The sequence below is a fragment of the Mustela erminea genome, chromosome 15, assembly GCF_009829155.1.
Source record: "Mustela erminea isolate mMusErm1 chromosome 15, mMusErm1.Pri, whole genome shotgun sequence".
Classification (NCBI taxonomy): Eukaryota; Metazoa; Chordata; class Mammalia; order Carnivora; family Mustelidae; genus Mustela; species Mustela erminea.
The window spans coordinates 37259890-37268956 of record NC_045628.1 but is presented as its reverse complement, the minus strand read 5'-3'; the positions used below and the strand labels follow the sequence as shown (position 1 = coordinate 37268956).

General features: G+C 40.5%; 1 pseudogene; it reads left to right on the top strand.

The window, feature by feature from the left end:
- The first annotated feature begins 1192 nt into the window (after positions 1 to 1192).
- LOC116574064 overlaps positions 1193 to 9067 on the top strand; it is a 55103-nt pseudogene continuing 47228 nt past the window's right edge.

Sequence of the window (9067 nt, the reverse complement as noted above, 5' to 3'; positions counted from 1 at the left end):
CAGTTCTCCCAATAGAAGTTAACTTCAGTCCCCACTTGTACCTATCAAGTTATCATAGGCAACAGGAAAAATAAAGGTAGACGACTCACTATGTAGCCTCACCCCTTCCCATATCTGTCTGTGGGTATGGAATAGATAAATAATAATGCTTATTTAGTGCTAACTACTATGGCAAGTAACAGGCTAAATGCTTCAGACCCACTACCTCTGTAAGTCATTTAACGCCTACAACAAAGCTAAGGACACTTTTTATTGATGAAGAAACCGAGGCATGGTTAAGGGAAATGCTTTCCTTAAGTCCTACACCTAATAACTCATAGAGCCATAGAGCTAGCATTTCAACCCAGGCATCCTAGCTGACCTTTGTTTTAATACAGCGTTGCCATTCTTCTAGAGACAACACAGGATTTTGTGTTGTCATTGAACTGCTTGTTCACTAAAACCCTGATTAACTGATACTTGATAGATACCTGATCATGTAAATTGTTGAATTACATTTTATACGGGCTTTACAAATCCGCCTAATATTTCCTTAGTGAAAAAAATTCAAGACATTGCAATTCTAGACAAGGACAAATCTGAAATCTAGAATCAAGCAATCATGGGGAAAGAATGGCTTTATATTGCATCCAGAACCAATTCAAGTTAAATTACCGTTATCTTAAGCCAGTTCTAAAAATGTTCTGGAAAACTGGGTAAAAGATGTATTTGCTTATTCATAAGATTCTACATATATAACAAATTGTTTCTGCTTTGAATTATATACGTGTGTGTATATATATACTTTTATATATCTATAAAACAACTTCACTATAGAATAAAAACTATGTCTCAAGTTCACCAAAGTTCAGCCCGTGGAAAAACCGGAAATGTCAGCGGTCCTCAGCAAAAACTGACCCCTGAACGTCCAAGGCCCCAGCAAGACTGACTTAAGCACGCTAGATAAAGCGGCAGGGGAGCCGTTAGTCTTGTCAAAAGCCTGTCTGCCCCCAAGGTACCCGTAGTTAGGAGAGAGCCTTCTGACCTGACTTGCTTTGAGCCAGGCGTCTTAGAAGTTTCCAGGCGGTCTGGGGCAGGCAAGGCTTCAAGAGGGACCGGAAGAAAGGATTTTAAAAGACGACTTAGGGCCTACGGTGGCCAAAGAGGGACACGCAGAGACGACTGCGGCGAGGCGAAGCGACTCACGCAGCCGATAGGCGGGCGTCAGAAGGTGTGGCTGCCGAGACGGTCCCTGGCCTCAGCAGACAGGCCGCGAAGGACCGCGGCTCCGGAGCTTATGCAGGTCGTTCCGGCTTGCAAGCCCATGATGTGCAGCTTCCCGGAGGAGAAGGACCTCAAAGCCGTCTATAAAAGATAGGCCAGCCTCTACTGCTGCGCCGTGGAGCGCGTGGACCATGAACTCGTCCCGCCGGAGCCGATGCGCCGAGGTGTGAAGCTGCTGGACTCCTACTTCCGCAGCGCATGCGAGATGGACTTCGGCTTTAACCTTGAGAAGGCCTGCTTCCTCCGGCATGAGATTTCCATGGGGGGATGAAATCCAGGACAGCTTCAGAGAGCGTGTGCTGAAGGCCATGAGGCAGGCTGACCTGCTGCAGGTGGAGGAGGAGCGCTCTTGCTGGAGATGGCTGGTGTCGCCGCCGCCCCGGCCTTTGGAGACCTGGGGAGCTGGAGGAGAGGCGGGATGTGAGTGGCTGCTTCTTTTTTTTTTTTTTTTTAATAAACATATATTTTTATCCCCAGGGGTACAGGTCTGTGAATCGCCAGGTTTACACACTTCACAGCACTCACCAAAGCACATACCCTCCCCAATGTCCATAACCCCACCCCCCTTCTCCCAAACCCCCTCCCCCCAGCAACCCTCAGTTTGTTTTGTGAGATTAAGAGTCACTTATGGTTTGTCTCCCTCCCAATCCCATCTTGTTTCATTGATTTTTCTCCTACCCACTTAAGCCCCCATGTTGCATCTCTTACATGTTTCTCCGAGGACCCGGCTGCCCCTGATCCGCTGCCTTACCTTCTCTTGCAGTGAGCTTTGGGCTCGTGACCCTCAAACATAACCTCCCAACACTGCCTGCTTCTGTTTCCCCTTTTCCCACTCAAGATTTTAAGAGCAAGGAGGCAAGAAATTATGGCCCAAACAGCTGCTGTTTGGTTTTCATTTCCTGCCTTTGCAGAACCAGTGTCATTCCAGACTTCATCCTCTCCTTGAAAGCTGTAAATATAGAAGTATGTGAGGTTGAAGGAAAAGGTCTGGAGGCTTTCTCCCTGCCCCAGATCTTGTCTCCACCTCTCCATCACCCAGTAGCTCGGGCATCATCTTACTGTGTAGTAAGAAGGAATTCCCTTTGCCGCGTCTGCCTCTCCCACTTACTTTTTGGCCACAGTGGGGCCTCTGTGTAGTGCCAGAGGCAGAACAATATGGTTACAATTTTTCTAAGCTTGCTCCTTTGTGGGGTTTTGGGGAGACTGGGCCCTGTCCCTCTTTCACTGCACGTTCTGGGTGAGGCAGGAGCTTTGGGGATGGAGTGGGAGAGTCTAACTTTGTTTCCTTCCCTCTGAAATAAAAGGAAAAAGTTCTTTGGGGAGGGGGGATAAAAAGTTATTCTGTAAAGAGTATCAGTGGGAGTGCCATCATGATTTCTCTGAATTCTTCTTAATAATCTAGATCTCCTAAAGCTGAAATCTGAGATTCTTTGTTTATCATTATACAGATGAAAGTGAATTTGAACTATGCAAAACTGTGCCTCTGTATTAAGTATTGCTTCACCATTTTACCCTCACTTTTCTACCTTCTTATACTTTCAGTAGCAGTCTCCAAATATTTTCTGAAATCTGAGCCTTGCATTTCTTACATGCAAAAACAGTACTTTCCTTTTTTTAATTTTTTTTAAGATTTTATTTATTTGACAGAGATCTCAAGTAGGCAGAGAAGCAGGCAGAGAGAGAGAAAGAAGCAAGCTCCCTGCTGAGCAGAGAGCCCGATGCGGGGCTTGATCCCAAGACCCTGGGATCATGACCTGAGCCAAAGACAGAGGCTTTAACCCACTGAGCCCCCCAAGTGCCCCTACTTTTCTTATTTTAAAGTCTAACTCCTGTCACAATATCAGCACATTGTAAGAAGTACAATATTAATTTTTTTTTATATTGGAGGAGACTTTCTTCCTCTCATTTAGAAGAAATGTGCCCTTCCTATCCAAAACTGGATTTACTGTATATCTAGTCTTTTTATTTGCTTTAATTTTTACTTTGTTAGGAGTATAATGTGGTTGTGGATGAATAAAATATGCAGTTTGATTGATTAGGATTTTAATCCTGGCTCTTCCACTTCTCATCTAACTTTAAACAAATTATTTAAATGCTTTTAACTTCACATTTCTCTATATAAAATGGGATATTGATACCCATTTCATAAGCTTGCTTTTGTGTTGTAACGTATACTTAAAATGATCAACACAATGCCAGGAACACAATATAAGTAACATAAGTTACATAACTAACATAAATTACACAAGTAACATGATTTATTAATTTTTACTTCCCAGTTCATTTTCCAAAATAAATTATTAAAATTATAGCTCATAATAAGTTATATCCTCAGTGTTCTCATAACGATAGTGCAGATATTTGCTTAGCTCTTATTTTATTTATGTAGTATGGCCTCTGAGTTCAGGACATAAATTGACTAATCAAAAAACTACTTTAAGCTAGAACATAGTGAACATTCAATGCCATATAGCCAGTTTTATATTCCTCATTTTTCCTCAATTTAAACTTCTTCTTAACTATAGTTACATTTTTGCAACCATGCCCCAACCTCATAATCTCCCATTTCCACCTCTAGCTTTTTTATTCTTCTGAACCCCCTTGATATTTTTCAAGCAGTGTCTCTCTACTCCATATACACATTCTTACTTCTATCCAGGGCTTTATGGTTATTTTTGAAGTAGTGCAATAAATGTCTACCTGGCATACCTGCTCCTAACTCACTGTCTCCTAATACATTATCCACACTAATGGCAAGTAATTTTTTTAAAAGATTTTATTTATTTATTTGACACAGAGAGATCACAGGTAGGCAGAGAGGCAGGCGGAGAGAGAGAGAATGGAGGAAACAGGCTCCCCGCCAAGCAGAGAGCCCGATGCGGGGCTCGATCCCAGGACCCCAAGATCATGACCTGAGCAAAAGGCAGAGGCTTTAACCCACTGAGCCACCCAGGTGCCCCGCAAATAATGTTTTTAAATTAACCAACCAAAAGTAAAATTTCTGTGCTGAATTTTTTTTTCTAATTTCTTTTATGAAACTCCAGATCTCTCCACATGAAGCAGAAACTCTTTTCCAATCTAAAATCTGTCTTTCTCTGTTGACCATGCTGTACTCCAGTGAGGGACTCTGGGTACCATGTTCTCCCAGTCTCCCTGCATTCATGTGTGCCCGTACAGTGCGCGGGACCCTGCTTCTCTGTTTCTCTCTTGCTGATGTCTACTAGGACTCCATAACTCAGCCCAGATGTTACTTCTCTAATGCTTCTCCCACAATGATCCTGATCTTCTGTGTGCCTTCACCTCTTGTGACAGTGGTATGTGTTGATCTGCTTACAATTTCTGCCCCCTAGATAGACTATAACTCCAAACTAGCATGTTGTCTGGTGCATACTAACACCAAAACTAATCCCTTGCCTTCTCTTCCTACCACTACAATCATGACTACTGATAGAATTTATCCATAAAATATGCTGAGAGGTTACTATGTGCCAGACATTGCTCTAATGTCTTTTTCTGCATGTATACCTCACTGCAAAGGCTATTTCAGGTAGTATAAATGTCCCCATTTGACATATCAGGAAAGGGAAACATGGAGACAAAAACAGTTGAAGTCATCTGCTCATGGTCACACAGCTAATAAATACATAGCAGACCTGAAAGTCAAGTTGGGGCAGTCTGGTTTCAGAGCTTCAGAACTCAGCCTCTTAACCACTATAAATTACAGCTCATAACTGCACCATTAACTTCTCTGGATAAATGCTTTTCTAAATTGTAAATGTAGTTGAAATAATCTAGATCTTTGAGACCACATTTTAGTTATATGAAGTATTATATTGTTTTAAGTTAAATTAGTTCCATAATAAATTAGATACAGGTTAAAAAAATGTCAAATAGAAGTTTGAACAATGGCAGAGTGAATGCTTTTGATGAAGACAACTGAAGTGTGTGGTTTTCATTTCCAAATACTAGCCCTAATACTTTAGAAAAGTAAATTAGTGATAAGAAAATGTACTACATTATAAGGGTAAAATAGGAAATTAATAGTGCTTATCTGAGGAGGATTGGGTGGGAAAAGCCTCACAGAGGAGCTCATAGTTAGCCTGTAAAGAAGCTACAAAAGAGAGAAGGCAAAGAACCCAATTCAAGTGGACTAAAGCCCATGAATAGAAAAATGGAGCCATGAAAACAGGAAAGACACTTGGTATGTTGAAAACACTAAAGGTTTCAAAAGGAGTGATGGATAGTCCTAGGAAAGTAGAAGAAGACAGTTTTGGGGGTAAATGATGAAGAGTATTTCTAAGGACTCTCCTAAGGAGGCTGCCCTATATTTTGCCAGGAAACAAAAGCCAAAGGGTTTTCACGCAGTTTTTCTTTTTTTCTTTTTCTTTTAAATAACTAGTTTACTATAAAAGCACAGATATTGCTAAAACGAAAATAAATGAATCTGAAATAACCATTTTTAACACCTTAGCATATAAGTATAGTAGGAGTCCAAAATCTCCAAAATCAGAGTCCAAAATCTCTAGTATGTTAAGAAACGTAACTTTATTTTCCAATAAGCCAAAATGACTTCTCTTATTATGCTCCATTCCACCAGAATGACAGGAATTTAATTACAGTCATTTGGATTTTAAACTCTTCTTGGAATCTCTCTCAAATTTTAGAAGATAATTAAGGGGAGGGGCAATTTGATCGTCTACCACTACTTTATAAAGACCTTCTCAGTCTCCAGTCAAGCCTGGAACTCTTGTACCATATCCTTTTATCTTCCTGAATTTCTACCTTTGGTCCTTACTAAGATTATAATTTAAAATGTAATTATGTAAATGTGCAGTATCTTCACTATCCCTATGGAATATAACCTCCCTGAAGTCTGGAGCAGAATCTGTCTGTCCATCACTCTGCTCTTGTACTTAGTGCCAGTCATGGAGAGTTTTAATTGTTGCATACATTTTAAAAGAATTAATAAATGAATTAAATAAAACCCCAGTGGTCAAACCTTAAGCAAATTCCAGATCAGTGGAAGATTATTTCAGGACAGAAATACATAATTACCATCTACTGACTTTGCATTTCAAAAACATTTGTTTGACCCATTTATTTGGTGAAATTTTATTGAAAAGATAGCTTTTCTTAGAAACTGTGTCTTATGCATAAATGACCAAGGCGAAAAATAACCTGAAGAAAAGTTATTGTCAGTCTCATTTGTATAACTGTACAAATAAATGAAGACAATCCAAGTGAGATGAAACAGAAGCTATTAATTCAGAGTTTGATGTAGCAAAGGACTCAGCCACTGTAACTTGGCAATGAGAAACTTCTTAGTAGAAAAAGAGATGACATCAGGTATGTTCTTATCAGATGTTGACAAGGGGAAGCTAGATGCAGGCTAATGAGAAGTTAGGCATCTGATGTGATTGGAGTGAGGAGCATAGTTGGCTTTCTTTGATTAGTCCTGAATTGGAATCATAGGGCAAAGATGGGGAAGCTGGCAGTCACTGACCAAGTTCTGACCATTTGGGGCTATTTGCTTGCAAGGTTGTGATTTACTTCGCGACTGGTTACTCTAGAGGTTGTGGGTCAGAGTTCTATTTTCATTTTACTGCCTGGCCCTTGTGCATTTGTATATTCAGTCTCTCATCGCTTATATTTTTAAGGCAGGGTTAGCTGATAATGGCATTCTAGTCACACTTCGTATTTTTTATATTTAGTCATGCACACATTTCTTTTTTTTTTTTTTTTAAGAGTTGATTTTTTTAGAAAGAGAGAACGTGCACACAGGCATGGCATGGCAGGAGGGGCAGAGGGGCAAGGAGAAGGAGAGAATCTCAAGTCAACTCCCTGCTCAGTGAAGCCTGGTCCAGGGCTCAATTTCAGAACCCTGAGATAATGACCTGAGCCAAAACCAAGTCCAGCCCTTACCTGACTGAACCACCCAGGTGCCCTGGAGTCATCAACCCATTTCAAAAACATTTATTAAGCACCTGTTGGGTGCCTGGGTGGCTCAGTTGGTTGAGCGACTGCCTTCAGCTCAGGTCATGATCCCAGAATCCTGGGATTAAGCCCCGAATCAGCCTCCCAGCTCCACTGGGGGTCTGCTTCTCCCTCTGACCTTCTCCTCTCTCGTGCTCTCTCTTACTGTCTCTCTCTCTCTCAAATAAATAAATAAAATCTTAAAAAAAAAAGCACCTATTTACTTTCAGTATCATTGCTAGAGAGAGAGGATATGGTGGTGAGCAATTCAGGCACCATAATACCATGCTTGCTTTCAGAGTCCTTACTAATCTGTGACACTGGTTCACACCAGCTTTGAAAGCATACTAGCTATTGTATTTAAAAATTTATGTTTAGTGCAAAACTGTTGCATCAACTAAGTTGGTTTCCATTGCAGGTAATTGAAAAATTCTTGTCAATAATGAAGATAATCGATAAGCTTATGTAACTGTAACAGTCCTGAATCATTGAAGGTTTCAAGCACGTTTTGACCAGGGCTGTGCTCCTGCTTTCCTGTACTTTTTTTGTTTTGTTTTGTTTTGTTTTGTTTTACTCTCCTACATCTGTCATTTTCACATTCAAGCTGTCCTCAATCATATGGGTTAATGGTTAATAGTTTCCTACCTCACATCTGTTCTATATACCATACAGAAAAAAATGAAATTTCTATTGTAACCAACTACACAAGAAAAGCCCATTAATTGGGTCCTAATTCTGTATTAGTTTTCTATTGCTGCTGCAACAAAATAACACACATGTTGCGGTTTAAAATAACACACATTTAGTCTCTTACAGTTCCAGAAGTTTGAAATCAGTTTCTTGGGGCTACTGTCAAGGTGTCTGCTAGACTGGCTCCTTCTAGAAGCTCAGAGAATACAATCTATCCCTTTGCCATATTCAATGTTTACTGGTGTCTTCCGGTGTTTGTTGTTTGTGTTCCATGATTTATGGTCCCTTTCTCTGTCTCCAATATGTACCACTCCAAATCTCTACTTCCATTATCACATAACCTTCTCCTTGCTTTCTGACTCCTTCTGAATCCTTCCAGTAAAAACCTATGTGATTACACTTAGGACCCAAGGGAAAAATTCAGGATCATCTCTATATCTCACATCCTTAATTTAATTACAAATACCAAATCCCTTTTGCTATATAGGGTAATGGTCACAGATTTGAGAGCTTGGGCCATGGACATCTATGGAATGTTATGATTCAGCCTACCACAGATTTCCAACTTTGCTTTGTGCTGAGATAGGCAAGGTGTAAATCAAATCACTAAGGCAAGGGGGCTGAGGTGATAAGAGCAAACTGGAAGGCTGGGAGCAGAGTCAACTCACCTTAGTTGTGTGGCTGCTCACAGTGGACAGTGTGGATACATGCTGGGAAGGCAACAAACACTTGTCCATTTCTGCCATTCTCTGTAAAACTAATAACAAAAGGAACATCCCTGAGTATGCATGGGTACCTAGGGTAGACCTCCAATGTAGAAAATTAAGGGGAAGCTGGGCACAGAACAAAATAAGAACAGAACGACCTCTAGGAAATACTCTATTTTATTTTCAAGGAAGAAATGTGTGATTTATGGTTGAATAACAGAACCAAGGAATTAAAAGTAGTAATGACCCAAGAACAGCAAAGCAACTGGAGGAGATAACAGGAGATAGGTAGGTTTAGAAATATTTTCATGAATAAGTGTGTGGGAAAGGGAATAATGTAAATGTTGGAAGAGAAGAGAAAACTTAATTAGCTATATGGTGTTGATATGTCAGTATTTACTGCTCAGAGAATCTTCGGCCAATCAATGTCCTGA